This window comes from Accipiter gentilis, chromosome 10 (assembly GCF_929443795.1).
Source record: "Accipiter gentilis chromosome 10, bAccGen1.1, whole genome shotgun sequence".
Taxonomy (NCBI): Eukaryota; Metazoa; Chordata; class Aves; order Accipitriformes; family Accipitridae; genus Astur; species Astur gentilis.
The window spans coordinates 8,852,316-8,865,752 of record NC_064889.1 but is presented as its reverse complement, the minus strand read 5'-3'; the positions used below and the strand labels follow the sequence as shown (position 1 = coordinate 8,865,752).

The following is a 13,437-nucleotide window of genomic DNA, read 5'->3' as shown; positions in this document are numbered from 1 at the left end:
GTTGACAGATAAAAGATACTAACCCCACGGAATCACCAACAACCCTTTGTCACCCTTGCTAATAGCGTTATGCAAAAACTAAACTAACGAGAGAGGAAGACTGTATTCTCTTTTGACTTCTGGTGACCCTTTCCAGCTCAGGTTCTAGGCTTGAGTTTTTCTCAGCCTGTAAGCAAATCTGCTGCTGCTTTCAAGGGAGGTTTGCCCAACAGTAGGCCTAAGACTTGACTGTATAATCTGACTTTGAAAGAACCGAATTAATTTTGCTACTCGCAAAGTCGACTCACTGAAGCTGATGCATACGATTACCCACTCTCATATCTGCAAAAACCAGAAGGGTTGAAGAGCAAGAACAGTAAGAAATACCATACTTCTCTACAACTCCTCCATGGGCTTGCAAAGAAAGGCAGGTTAATGGAAATCCCCTTTGTAACAAAGCAGTGGAAAACAGCACTACAGTTAGTCACAGCATAGTAAAAAGGTGACTGTATCCTGCCTTCCCACTTCACCATACACTACTTTATTGAGGATAAATTAGCTTATTCGCAATCCCATCTTGCAACACAGCAGTTTGGGCAAAATTATTACATTTAGTTTTGAGGGACCCTGCATCTCACAGCTCAACAACATACCTGGATTAGGAAGATAACAAGAGCCGGAAAGCGTGACTACCACAATACAAGTCTACCTACCCACTGACAGCATATACAGCCTTCTGGCTGTATCTAAAATCAGTGGTGACTTCACATTAAAGTATTATTTTCTGCCTATATATAACAAATGTTATAACACATAAGCATCTTTGCTCCCTATTTCTGTTGGTCAGATGTAACTTAGAAGTAGTTTCAAGAGTTGGCAGCCGTGCAAGTCACAACAAAATCTACTCTCACCTTTCACTTCTCTTTTCTGACCACAATAAATGCCAAACCTAATTCAGTTCACTGAACTCATCTACAATGCTGAAACCTCTGCCATCATCATAGCATGTTTAGGGAACTTTTGTAACCATTCTTGCTCAAGTAAACTTATTCAAAGTGGCTGGGATTTTGCCTAAGTAAAGCAAGGGCAAAGAATTCTGAATAGGGCCCTTACTGCATCAGGTTAAAAGAAATCAAAGGTCATCTCTTGGCAGTAGAGCCTGAATGTATTTGTGCTTGAGGGCAGGTTATTACAGTGCACTGACCTTCACCTGATATCACTTAATGCTTCAGGCAAAATATCCCTGCGTCTACTGACTGAAAAATGGGGATTTAAAAATGTGAATGAGAGACTTCTTTAATTTGCAAGACAACAATAACAGCCAATTACAAAGTGCTGACAAAGAAAACTGAGTAGCTCCTCCAACACTGTGGACTTCAGTTGCTGCTTTAAATAGTCCCTATGCCACAGGCAGAGAGCATGCAAGACCAGTGGTGATCTTTAAAAAAAACAAGTGACCAAGTTCTGTATGCTTGTTTTTTGGTTTGTTTGTTTGTTTTTTAAATCGGAGTCTACTGCTGTTGTGCATACTGCTTAAGGTCAGAAAATTAGGGTTTTATACAGTGACTTGCAATCTTCTACTTAAGTACTCACTGTTGGAGATAGGTGAAGACTTGCTGAAAGGAATGCAACTTAAATGTAATCACTCTTTGGGCACTGCTTGACACTGTTTCCTAGTTAACCATAAAATCTGTATGGCCTGAGTAAACAGGAATTTTGAAAAGCCCAAAGTTTTGAAAAGCCCTTTTAACATAACTTTAGGAAAACAGCAAAACAAAAAGCAGAAACAAACTCAATTGCCAGCAAGGTACATTTAGAAATGGTTTCTCCCCCTCTTCCATTTCAAAGCAGTAGAAACAATCACAACTTAATCACAAACAGCATGGTTCAAAAGAAGTCGCATCAGTTTCTGTCCAATTCTAACAGTATGAATGTAGCAAAGACATTTTAGTCCCTTCATGCCCTCATAATTCAAAACTGCATAGGGATTTTCTTCTTGTTTAAAATAATTACTAATTATTTAAATTTTAAACATGCTTACAAACTATCACTCTGCATTCAGCCCTGGTGTGATGAATTTGGCCAGCAAAAAACTGGGAGCAAACCCCTGAACTGGGGGGGGGGGGGGAGGGGGGAAGAGACAGTCTTTTTGATGTGCAATATGTATTAACAAGTACAAACAATGTTTGAAGAAGTAAAGGAATATAGGAAATTACATTTTTAATGGCTGCTTAGCACTACAGAAAAAAAATCAGAACTGACACTCTGCCTTAACCCCCCATGTTTAGACACATGAACACTATTTCCTGGGACATCAAAGCTGAACAATACTAACAGTTAATGGTTAACACACTCTATTCTTTTAAATCCTTATTCTTATGCTGTTCTAGTTAAGTGCTTGAATTCTACATACAGACCCAGAAGATCTGCAAGGAGGTTTGCCCGCTGTTCCACACTACTTCCCAGTGAATGTAGCTCCATGGAACTACAGGAACGTGAGACAGAGCTTTCATTGCTGCCAGATTAAGTAATTGCATCCATTCCATGTAATTTATCACCCTTTTGGGCAGCTTGTGTCATGGGATGTCATTTTATTGCAATTATGCAGGGTGGGATTGGACAGGCTCTTGCTTCTCTTTGCCAATCTGATAAGCAAAATAATTTCTTCTTTTTACTTTCGTAGAAACTACATGTTTTAAATAAAAATAACCAAACAAAAATACAAATATAATATACAACCAACTAATAGCAGTCTGGTGTTACCAAGCCACGACTACAGCAAGCACCTTTACCATGGAAAAAAATCCAGGACATCTGAAAACTTTCCAAGTCAACATTTACTCTCGCGTTATTGCCAACAGTTTGGCTGAATTTGCCATTTAGAGATAGGTTTGTCTTTCCATGCGCTTCTCTCCCGCTAATCCAAATAGAGTATCAGGGGAATCCGCTTGATTCAGGATTACAGATTTTAGTCATAGGGTATTCAAGTATCTAAATGATGTTTTTCTCCTGGGGGAGTAGTATTCCATGCTCACACATATCCAAGTGCTGATCCAGCAAGACCAGGCACAACAAATGTTTTTCACCAAGAAGCAGCTTTCATGAAGAAGAGCTTTTAAAAAGGGCTGCTTTACCCATCCTTTTCCCAAAACAAGAACAGCGAAAACACATTCCAACTTAGGTATCATGACTCACGTAGAAAGCGACAAGCAGGAAACCACGCTACTTCTATGCAATGTTATGGACAGCATCCCTAGGCACACAATAAACGTTTAACTTTGGGCAGCCTTCTCCTCCTGTTCTTTTATCTCACTAGGCCATGCAGTCACAAAAGACAGACCTTGCCCCACCTCTTGGGCAAGCAAGGTCCAAGGTGTCGCACCAGCCCTGCTTCTACAGTGACAGAGACAAATTTGGAAGGATTCTGCTCACTACCAGGTTTCTCTGCTAAACTTCATTCCTATACAAGAAGAGGTCAGTACAACCCTCAGACACAGATTAAGTTCAGAAGTTGAAACTTCTGTGGTCACAACAGTTATCCCTTGAATTTAACAAAAAAGGGAGTATTCTTCTCTTATTTATTGCAATGTTTTACAGAGTTTGGGTTTAGGAAAAAAGCACAATTAGAGTAAGCAAAGTGAAATCAACAAAAATGCGGAAAAAAAAGGTAGCTTTCTGAAGAACTTCGTTTCTCTCTACATTTAAATTACATCTAGCTATGTATAACTTGTGAGTTTATAGCAGTCTTAAAGGAAGGGGAATACAGGATCACAGTTATGAACAAGTGGGTCCTCTGCAAAGGGTTGAATTTTATCCACCAAATCCTGTAATTTAAACATTTAATTTTTTTTGGTACGTAGAGAGTCTCCCAAAGGCCCCAAGTTCTAGGAACTGACTATACAAGAAGCATAACTCCTGTTAAAAGAAAAAGTTACCAGCGCCTGTACAGTCAAAGACAAGACTGCAAACAATAAGGGCTCCAAAAACATGGTCAGATACATTCATTTTAGCATTTCAGGATCTGTAGGCCAGTCTACTGATTCTGGGGCAGACCTACCTCCTGATTCCTAAACGCTCTATGAGGTAGTACTGCACACTAACGAACTGCCATTGGACCACAAACGTAGCTTCTGTGACTCTGCTAAACGTCACTAGCTGATCAGCAAAATTTATTTCCAGATCTCTGAAGCTTAGCCATTTCTTTCCACAAATCAGATGAAGACGTTAAATATACCTGTGCTGATAAAGCCTCCCTCCCTGCTCCTTTTATAAATACATTATAACTTGCCAGTTTGATTCTTCATTCATCTAAATTCCCAGTTCTTATGTTGTGGGGCATTCCCTGCTCCTAGTGAAACAGAATTTCATTTTGATTTGTGTTTCACAGACAGTTGTGCTGAAGTGATGATATGGAAAAATGTCTGAGGGAAGGAGAGCTCCGCACTTTAGGGCTTCAGCAGGGCCGAACTCCAAGACTCCAGTCATATCAACACTTGAAAATTTTCATGTTTAACACCAACCGATTAACGTAAACGAGGAATATGAGCCAATGCCTGAGAACAGTTGCATTCATATATTCTGTCAAGACATTCTACCAGCAGAGAATGAGCTTTTACCACAGTTCAGACACAGCACGAGTCTCATTGGAGAAATAAACAGCACTGTGTGCTTGTAAAGCCAGGAGATACACAGAAGTAGTTTCTTACATGTGAATGCAAGCACATCAACAGACAGGCCTTAAAGAAATACTGAAATGATGGTTTTAAATGCCACTAAGATTTCATGGCTGAAACCAGTGGTCATTCTTTCTAACGACAAGAGCACAGCACACGAGAATGCCTCGATCTGAAAGCCACTGAAGTTACTGATAACTTTTTCCTTGACTTTATTGGGCCTTAGATCAGAGCTTTAAAGAAAAGAGATAGTGGCTCTTGCACTTACTGAGAAAATCTACAGAACTGATGGAAAAAAAGTCATTTTTTAAAATAAATTTTCTCCATATAAGGAGTTTGGAATCTTCCTGTGAAGGGAAATTCCAAAACCAGGACCAAAATAAATACTTAAGTGGGATGCCAAGTAGCAGCAGCACAGGACTGATGTGAAATAGCCAACAAGCGAGTCCTTAAGCTGTGATTTGAAGAAACACAGTAATAAACCTATGAGGCACGTACTACGTAATTTGTCTTTGTTCCCATGCAATAGGTATTTTTATTCCAGTGCTTTATTTTTTTTAAACATAAAGCACTTTGCATGCAAATTATCTTCAGGAAATTCAACAGTTGGCCAATATCCTGTAATTACCATACCTTGTTAAGAGATAAAGGAAATGGAGCAAGATGCCAATAAGAGTTGATCAGCAGCACACAGCAGGTCAATGGTAATGTTGAAAACAGAAGCCACATTCCAGCAACTCACAGGTGTATCACCTAACCAACAGATAAGGCTACTTTCTCTCACAAGGATCATATTGAGATCTTATCAGCATTGGAATATTTCTAGTGCAAGGACAGTTCCTGCCAAGTAGCCTCACATTTAACACTTGGTACTACCATTTAAAAAAACATGTAATGGATGTCTGTAGATGGTGTTGACAAGTGCTGACTGTTTAACAGCAACCAAACTTACTAACACTGACCCATCCCTGGGAATGCCATAACCCTGCAGGGAGAAGCTACATGAATTTCATGTGTGATATGACACTCACAAGTCCCCAGGAGAAAAAATGGGTGGGACAGAACATTCCAGGAGGAGATAACCAAGTTGTTTTACATTACAGAATTTGTATCTGTTATTGTCAACTAACACAAAAACTAAAACAATAAAAAAAAAAAAATAAAATCAGGCAATGCTGAAGCACACTGTTTCAGCTATGCTCCCTTTATACAGGGTAAGATAGGAGGCCAAATTCAGTGCCCATCAGATCACTCTGTTAATCAGTCTTTTTTATTTTTATCTGCTTAACATCTCCCTAATTTATCTTCTAAGTGAAATACTAGACCATGCATTCTCCCTAAAAGTCTAACATATGTAAACAGAATCTAGCATCACATACTATCCTGAATGCAAGAGAAGTTATTTAAACGCAAAACACACAATAATCTGCTCGCTCTTAACCTACTATAGATTAACAATGCAATCATGTGTGTTGATCACATATTTAAACCACACATATTCATAACTGAATTAGCTTTACAATTACCCGATCCACCCTCCAAACTGCATTTATATCAGGTTAAGCTGTTTTCTGAAAACAAAAGAACTAATAACGGAACTGTATATGTGCCTACTTAAGGGAACAAGACTTTTCATAGAATACATTCTCCAGCTAGCAGCACTATGACCACTGGAACCATTTCACAATTAAAAGCTACCAAATGCTTTGCCTGTCTACAGCGGTAGAAGTGATACTATCTAGGTCCAAACTATTTGAGACGTTGGTCTGATACAGGAAGTTTTCTGCTCTTTTTTTCCTACTTGCAAAAAAATAACAACCTTCTAAAACTGAAGCCTGTTATGATAAGACAACACTACAGGGAACACAGTAAAAATTGCTTATGCATGGTTGACTTTGGAGTTTCCTGGTTTTTTAAGTGCTTATCCATCAAACCTTAACTTTCTCTAACAGAACAACTCAAAGCCCATAGAAGTCTCTACAGTGACTGCAGTTCACTGTAGATGATAAACCCGAGTTTTAAAGTAAAAAAATCTGAACAAAGTATCACTACTAAGTGTCCAACCAGCACTTCTTCACCTCCATTTTCAGTACAACTGGCGCTGTGAATGGACATCGCACATCTGATGTCACATCACTGAGAACTGAGACTACTATGTGGAAAACTAACTTTTCTGCTGTCACTGTCTGTACGGAATCACACAGGCCAATCTAAGTCTTCAATATTATTCTGTTCATTTTGGGTTTGCTTTCAGGCTTCGTTTAATGCACGTGTGCCTAGCACAACAGTTACTCAGTTTGTTCTACAGCAAAAGCAAAGGGTTTATACTGCGATCACAGAACTCATCATTGCCTATCAGCAACCTAATTAATTTTCTGCAACTAAATCTGCTGGAGCTCTGAATGAACCTGTTGTATAAAGCGTGAAACGACACACATTCTTTGCACATGGTGCAAGAAATCTTGCACCGTGCAACACCTCCAAGTCCTTCTGAGAGTCAGAGTCCGGAATCAGAAGTTGCTCCTTCAATTCCAGCGGAGCTGTTTCAGATTAGAGTCATCATCAGCAAAACCTGGGATTAGCCCTGCTCCTAAATAAAACCTGACAAGCTATGTTCAGGGCACAACTGTGACAAATAATCCATGTTTCCTACCTACGCTCACTTTGAAGGCCTCTCTCTATACGCTAACCCAAACCAGCTGACCTTTTATTTCTAACTTCAGTAAAAATTCCCATTTTACGGCACTTTCCTCCTTGAAAGGCAGTCCCTCCTAGTCTATTTAACTCCATTGTCCCACTAGATTCCACGGGAGAGAGGTGATGGAAAAGAAAGCACCAAGAATTACAGCTGTATCAGGTTTCATTTTAAATCCCTGATGATACCGAATGGGTGGAAATCACATCAACCAGTAGATTAGTACATCTTGAACGTAACTCTTAGTTTTGCCGATCCCTTGATTAAAAACACATAAAAGAATGAAAAAAACACAGAAAAGGGTGATGACAATAGCAAGAGATGCGGAAGAACTCCCATACAAGAAGTGACTAAAAAGCTAAGAATTCTTTACCTTGAAATAAGGGACAGCTGAGGTAGACAACAGAAGAACGCGGTCCTGAAATAGCGCAAAGATAGCAAGTAGGGAACAAGCATAAAAGAGCATCAGGCAATAGATTTAAAAGCAGCAAGAGGAAGTAGTTTTTCAACACAACAGGTTAATAATACCTGTGGAACTCACTGCTGACAGGTTTTCTGAACTGTTCGTGCTTCTAGCACAAAAAAAAAAAAAAACAAACGTTTGGACGAATTAATGGCAAGTGTCAAGGGCTATTCAGCGCAGCAGCGTGGACACGCTGACGGTTGAGAAAACGTGAAGCTACAGGTGGAGAAGAGGTGGCATTCCGAGATTCCCCCCTGCTACAGCGTACACCCCTGTAGCCCGAGAAGGGAACACGAACAGCTCGAGTGTTGCTAGAATTTAAGCGCAGGAGGGAGCGTAACAAAGCCAGGAGGAGGGAGAGCGTGAAGAGAAATCCCGAACGCCAAACACAGTTCATGCGTTGCACTCTGTGCTTAGACAGACCAAAAGATCTGGCCCGAAACAAGAACAATTGCGACACGCATTCTTCGCGAGGAAAGTTATTCGCGTCTTTTACTCTCTCGTACACACTGCTGGATCCAGCTCAGGCTACGTGCGGTTACTGCTTCTGGTGGGACACCGCGGCAACGCGGAGCGGCTCCTCCTCGCACACCCTCTGGATGCAGCCCCGCGAAACCGAGCCTGCAAGCAAAGCGGCTTTGAAATGGCTACTTACACAGCCAAAACCGGGCGAAAACACGAGGCGCAGGAATCTCGCGGAGCGGCCCAGAAAGCTCTCTCGCGGCCCGGCGAGAGCGAAAGCTCCCCGGGCCGCGGCTTCGAACCCGGACCCGGATCCGGACCAAGAGCAGCCCTCAGCGCGGCCTCGCAGCTCCGGCCACCCCCGAGCCGCGGCCGCCCCGCGGCACTGCCCGCGCACCCCAGCCGCAGCCGGCACCGCCGGCCGGACGCCCGCTCCCCGCCGCCCCCGGCAAAGCGCCGAGAGCCCGCCCGACCCGCTCGCCGCCCACCTGGCGCGGGGCTCCCCTCCTCAGGGCGCTGCCGGGCCTTGCCTCCTCCTCACCGCTCCGCGCCGGCGTCCCTCGCGGCGCACGTCCCGTCCGGTCGCCCCGCGACGAGGCGCTCTCCGGGCGGCGGGGGGCGAGAGGGCTGACACCCGCGCGGACCTCCGGCGCATGGGAGGCGGCGGCCCCTCCGCCGGGAACGCCGGAGACGCGGCCGCAAGGGCGCCCCGCAGAGACCCGAGGCAGGTTCCCGGCGGCTCCGGGGCTGAGGGACAGCCTCTCCCCCTCGCTCCCCGCCTGCCTCCCGCGCAACGGGAACGGCGGCGCGCCGCCCGCCGCCTGCTGCCACCTGGGGGCCGCGCCGCCCCGCCGAGACGCGCCCGGGCGAGGCGGCGTCAGCCGCCCCGACCCGCCCGTCCTCCCCTCCCTCTCCCTCTCCCTCAGGCGGGCCGGCGCTACGACGCTCGGCCCCGGGGAAGCCGCCGAATGAGGCGGAGACCCGCCTGAAAGGAGCCCGGGGGAGGCAAAGGGGAACCGCACCTTCCAAGCAGCGCCGGTGCGCGGACGTGCGGGGGGGAAGGCGGCGTATGGCGGGGGCTACGACGGCGCCTGGGGGACCCGACGCCTCCCTCCGGGGCGCGGGGGAGGGAGCGCAGGTGCTACCGCGCCGTTCGGCGCGGTAGCACCTGCGCTCCCTCCCCCGCGCCCCGGTAACACCGGCGTTTGGGAGGGTGGTACATCGCCGAGGAACGCTGAGAGGCCGGGGCAGGTGCCGAGCGAGGGGTGGGCCGCAACAGGCCCCGGGGCTGCCAGCGGACGGGAGGGGAGCGTCTCCTCCGCTGGCAGAGCCGTTCTGCATTGTTTATGTCGTGAAGTATGTTAACAGCCCGTGTTTTCTTCCGTCCCTACAGGCTCACGGTGTTGGCGACGAGGGCCGCTGCCCGCCGACGCCACGAGAAAACGGGGGGAAGAGACGAGTGCCGCCTTCCTACCCCCTGGCTGGATGAAAGACCATCTGCTTCTAGCGAAATTGCTCACGGCTAGAAGATAATGCGTGATCCTTGCCAGCGTTTGCCCAAAAGTCTGAGACTTGAAACCAAGCCAGCAAGAGCGATACGCTGGCACTAGGAAAAGCAAACCACAGAGGAGCATAGATGAGGAGGATCTTTTCTTGATAACTTTTGAGCCGGCAGCTGAGGAAAAATTGGGTTTGGCTCTCTGTTCCTGCTTTACATTTAAGCGTACTGGACCTCAGATCCCTAAGGGCATTTTTATTCAACAGTGCAATAAAGTGTCCAGCATGAGCTCTAAACCTTAGAACCAGATAGTCACTGGCAACGGTTCATTGCAACATTTAGTTTTATGCTTCAGAAAAAAACCCAGACTATTATTCTTGTGCTGGAACTGACCCAACCAGGTGAACCCATTTGCTTTCAAGCACAGCAAAACAGGTTGTTTTTTCTTGGCAACATTTTGGGCTCACTTACACTTGAACCCAGCTGAACCAGTAAAAGATGATGTGTTGACTGTGCTATTCATTGCACCAAAAAAACCTACTCCATTCCCAAGCTCATGTATAGCAAGAGGCTCTAAGCAAAAGATCTACTGCAGAAAACTTACTTTTTCCTGTACGTTCACCAGGCAATTGCCGCAGCATAGCACTCCCCAGCGGTTTCAGATGTCTTGTGGGCTCCATGGCAGATCTTGGTTCTAAAAAGACAGCTGTATACAGCTGTATGTTAAACATTTCTCACAGGCAAAGAAAGGCTGCATTATAACGCTAAGAGAAGGGTAGCTATGCTACCTCCAATAGATCGAGGTCTCGCTTGCAGTAAGTAAATGGGTTTGGAAACCACAGATTTAATCTAGAGATAATTCCTCCAGTCCGTCCTGAGTGATGCTGTGGTTTGGTATCAGGTAAACCTGTCTCTGTGCTTCAGAAGCTAGACTGAATCCTGTTTGGCAGTGGTAGACAATCTAGCAGGAAGCAAAAGCTGCTCTACTCTGGCCACGATCTAATGAAGTACATAAATAAGTAACTAATTTCTAAGCCAGGTAGAATGCGGGCAAGAATAGCTCCAGCAGATTACAGTGTTTTAGTTCTAATCTCTACTACAAAGTAGATGTTCTACTTCATCTACTCCGCCAAATATACAACTACCGTTTGCTTCTGGGGGAGAGACAACTGCGGCCAGATAGACCAGACACAAGAGTTTCTTTTCAAAAGCAAAGACCTAAGGACTTAGGTATTAATAAAGTAATTAATGTACTTAGCCAACAGGGTGGGATTGATCTGCTTGAGACAGTTCCTAACTCCTGATACTAGGGGAAAGATTACTTAACCTGTACCAGTCTGAAAATTAGCTGCTGAACTCTGCCAGCCCTCAGGGGGATGAAGAGTTGCTTCTACATTAAGGGAAACTGAACAGCATTAGCCTCCACGCTGGAGGTCCCAAAGGCCAGTTCGGCTGGACACTAATAGCATCAGAAGAGTCAGAGCCGTGGTACATTAAAGCAGAGACCACAACGAGGCCTTTTGGAAAGCCAAGGAACATACACTTGTCTCTGTTTTCCCCTCCTGTCTCTTTTGCTGCCTTTACTCTAATTTCCCTAATATCCCTCTTGTTTTCTGTTTGACTTTTGGAATGATTGCTCCCTCCCAAGGGCTAACGCAGAGTCCTATCTCTCATCCCTCCATCTCCTCCTTCCCTTGCCCATGCACTGTTCGGAACAGCATGCGTCATATTTTCCCAGCCGGTGCAAGAGGAAGTTGTTGTCGTGCTGCTGAGGGGGAGAGGAGCAGTCCTTCCCACACCTTATCTGTGCATCAGAGCGGCTGACACTCAATTTGTTCTGAACAACTGCAGAGCTATGAGTCTCCCCTTCTCATTATATTGCAATGTTATCTGAAGTCTTTCATGGTCCCACATAACAAACGTGACTATCTAAGGAAAAAAACAATATAGTCAGGCTACTGGCTGTTCTTATCCAAGAGATGCTCATGAAGGGGATTGTGAAATGGTATCATTCTTTTAAATAGAGAGCAAAACATAAATGCTTGACAGAAAACAGCATTTATAAGGATTTTAAATGTAATTTTTCCTGCGGTAAACCACAAAGGAAGTGCTTGTTTGAAGTTTTAATTTGCTAGCAGAAGTTGCAGTAGAAAATAATGCATTTGCGGGAGGTGTCAACTCACCAAGGAAAGATAGATCTGGGTGAGGACAGGAATCAACCTACTTGATCATCTGTTCAGCACACGGTGATCCAGCCACATCTTGTCTCCTTGTGTGAGGGCAGGGATAGCCACCAGCGCAACTCACCCAGCAAGTTGCAAAGATTCAAGTTTGAGATGCAAGGGGTATCGGGGTATTTTAACTTCCACAGCTGAAAGACTTCCCTGCCCGTGAGCCAGTTCTTTGGCCAGCTGTCCCAGTGAAAGAATAGGAATTCTATTTCAGTCAGCTTCATTAAAATGCTTTGGGTTACAGCAGTTTGGGAACAAGACATTAGTGCTACTTTGAAAATTCAGACTAGATTACAGAATAAAATGGTAAAACTGCCAAACAGATAACAGGGTAGAACAGGGGTCTGCCCTGCAGGACTGAACTGCTGCTCGCTAGTCACAAAGAAACATCTCGCACTAATAGTGGGAATGAAAGTGTGTGAAAATCCCCATTGGGATAAGGAAGGAGAGAATCTGAGAAGGAAGATCAGATTGTGGTAGAGTAGGAAGCTAGAGTTTCCCTCCCTTGAATTGTTTCAGCCACTTATTATTTGTTTCAATACTTCTCTGTGAGCCACTAATTGTCGCAGTGGGATCTTTCTGCTTCATTTCCTTCTCTTTGTGAGCGCAGGCGTCAACATTGCAAAGAGTTAGAAATCTGCTGCCTAGTATACAGAAGACAATGTCAAATTTGCAACACGTCCAGCACAGGTCAATGGCACAGTTAAGCCTTGGAAAGTGCCTTCTATACAAGCATTAGATTTCAAGATGGGGGGGGGGGGAGGGGGGAACCACTACTGCAAACCCCAAAAACAAACAGAAAAAAAAAAAAAATTAAAAATGGAGACATGAGTTAGCTTGCTGGCCTGGAAGAAAGACATTGTAGTTTTTCAAGTTTTCTCTTCATCCCTAGATCTGTTACTCTTTAAGCTAGAATATTTAGTAGAAAGAATACGTGACACCAATGGAAAAGAATAGTAGCTAGCTCAGTTGCAGCTTAGCTATCCTGGACAACAGTAGTGTTTTGTAGTTCACACCCAGACACTCTGTTCATAAAAGCTTTCACTTTACATCCCCTACCTATGACTTTCCCCAGTGCTAAGTCAATCACCCCTGTCAGATCCTTGCCTGAGAACAGCAGAGATGCATAGAAGATGGGAAGTTTGTCAGTTAATAGGTCACATTACAGGAATGGGAGAACATGCCTGTTTTATACTTATTCTACTTTGCATGTGAGGGCGAGTTCCAGGAATGGCACTTCACTGGGACCTGCAGCCACTCTGGGCTGTGGTACCACTGCCTCACTCTTAAGGAAAACGCCACAAAGCACAGCAGGGCAATTTGAGTTTCTAGTCAAACAAAAAAAGACTTCCTCCTCCATAACAAATACTTCTCTTTGGTCACACTGGAGGACTTCTCTGTGTTCTGGATAAGCACCAGCCAGATCATCTACAACT

General features: G+C 44.6%; 1 protein-coding gene across 1 annotated transcript in view; it reads right to left on the bottom strand.

Moving 5' to 3' along the window:
- THSD4 (thrombospondin type 1 domain containing 4) overlaps nucleotides 1-8,898 on the bottom strand; it is a 334,799-nt gene extending 325,901 nt beyond the window's left edge. The window contains exon 1 of the mRNA XM_049812992.1: nucleotides 8,761-8,898. The gene's annotated coding sequence lies outside the window, so the exon portion shown is untranslated. The remainder of the gene's footprint in view (nucleotides 1-8,760) is intronic.
- Nucleotides 8,899-13,437: the final 4,539 nt, after the last annotated feature.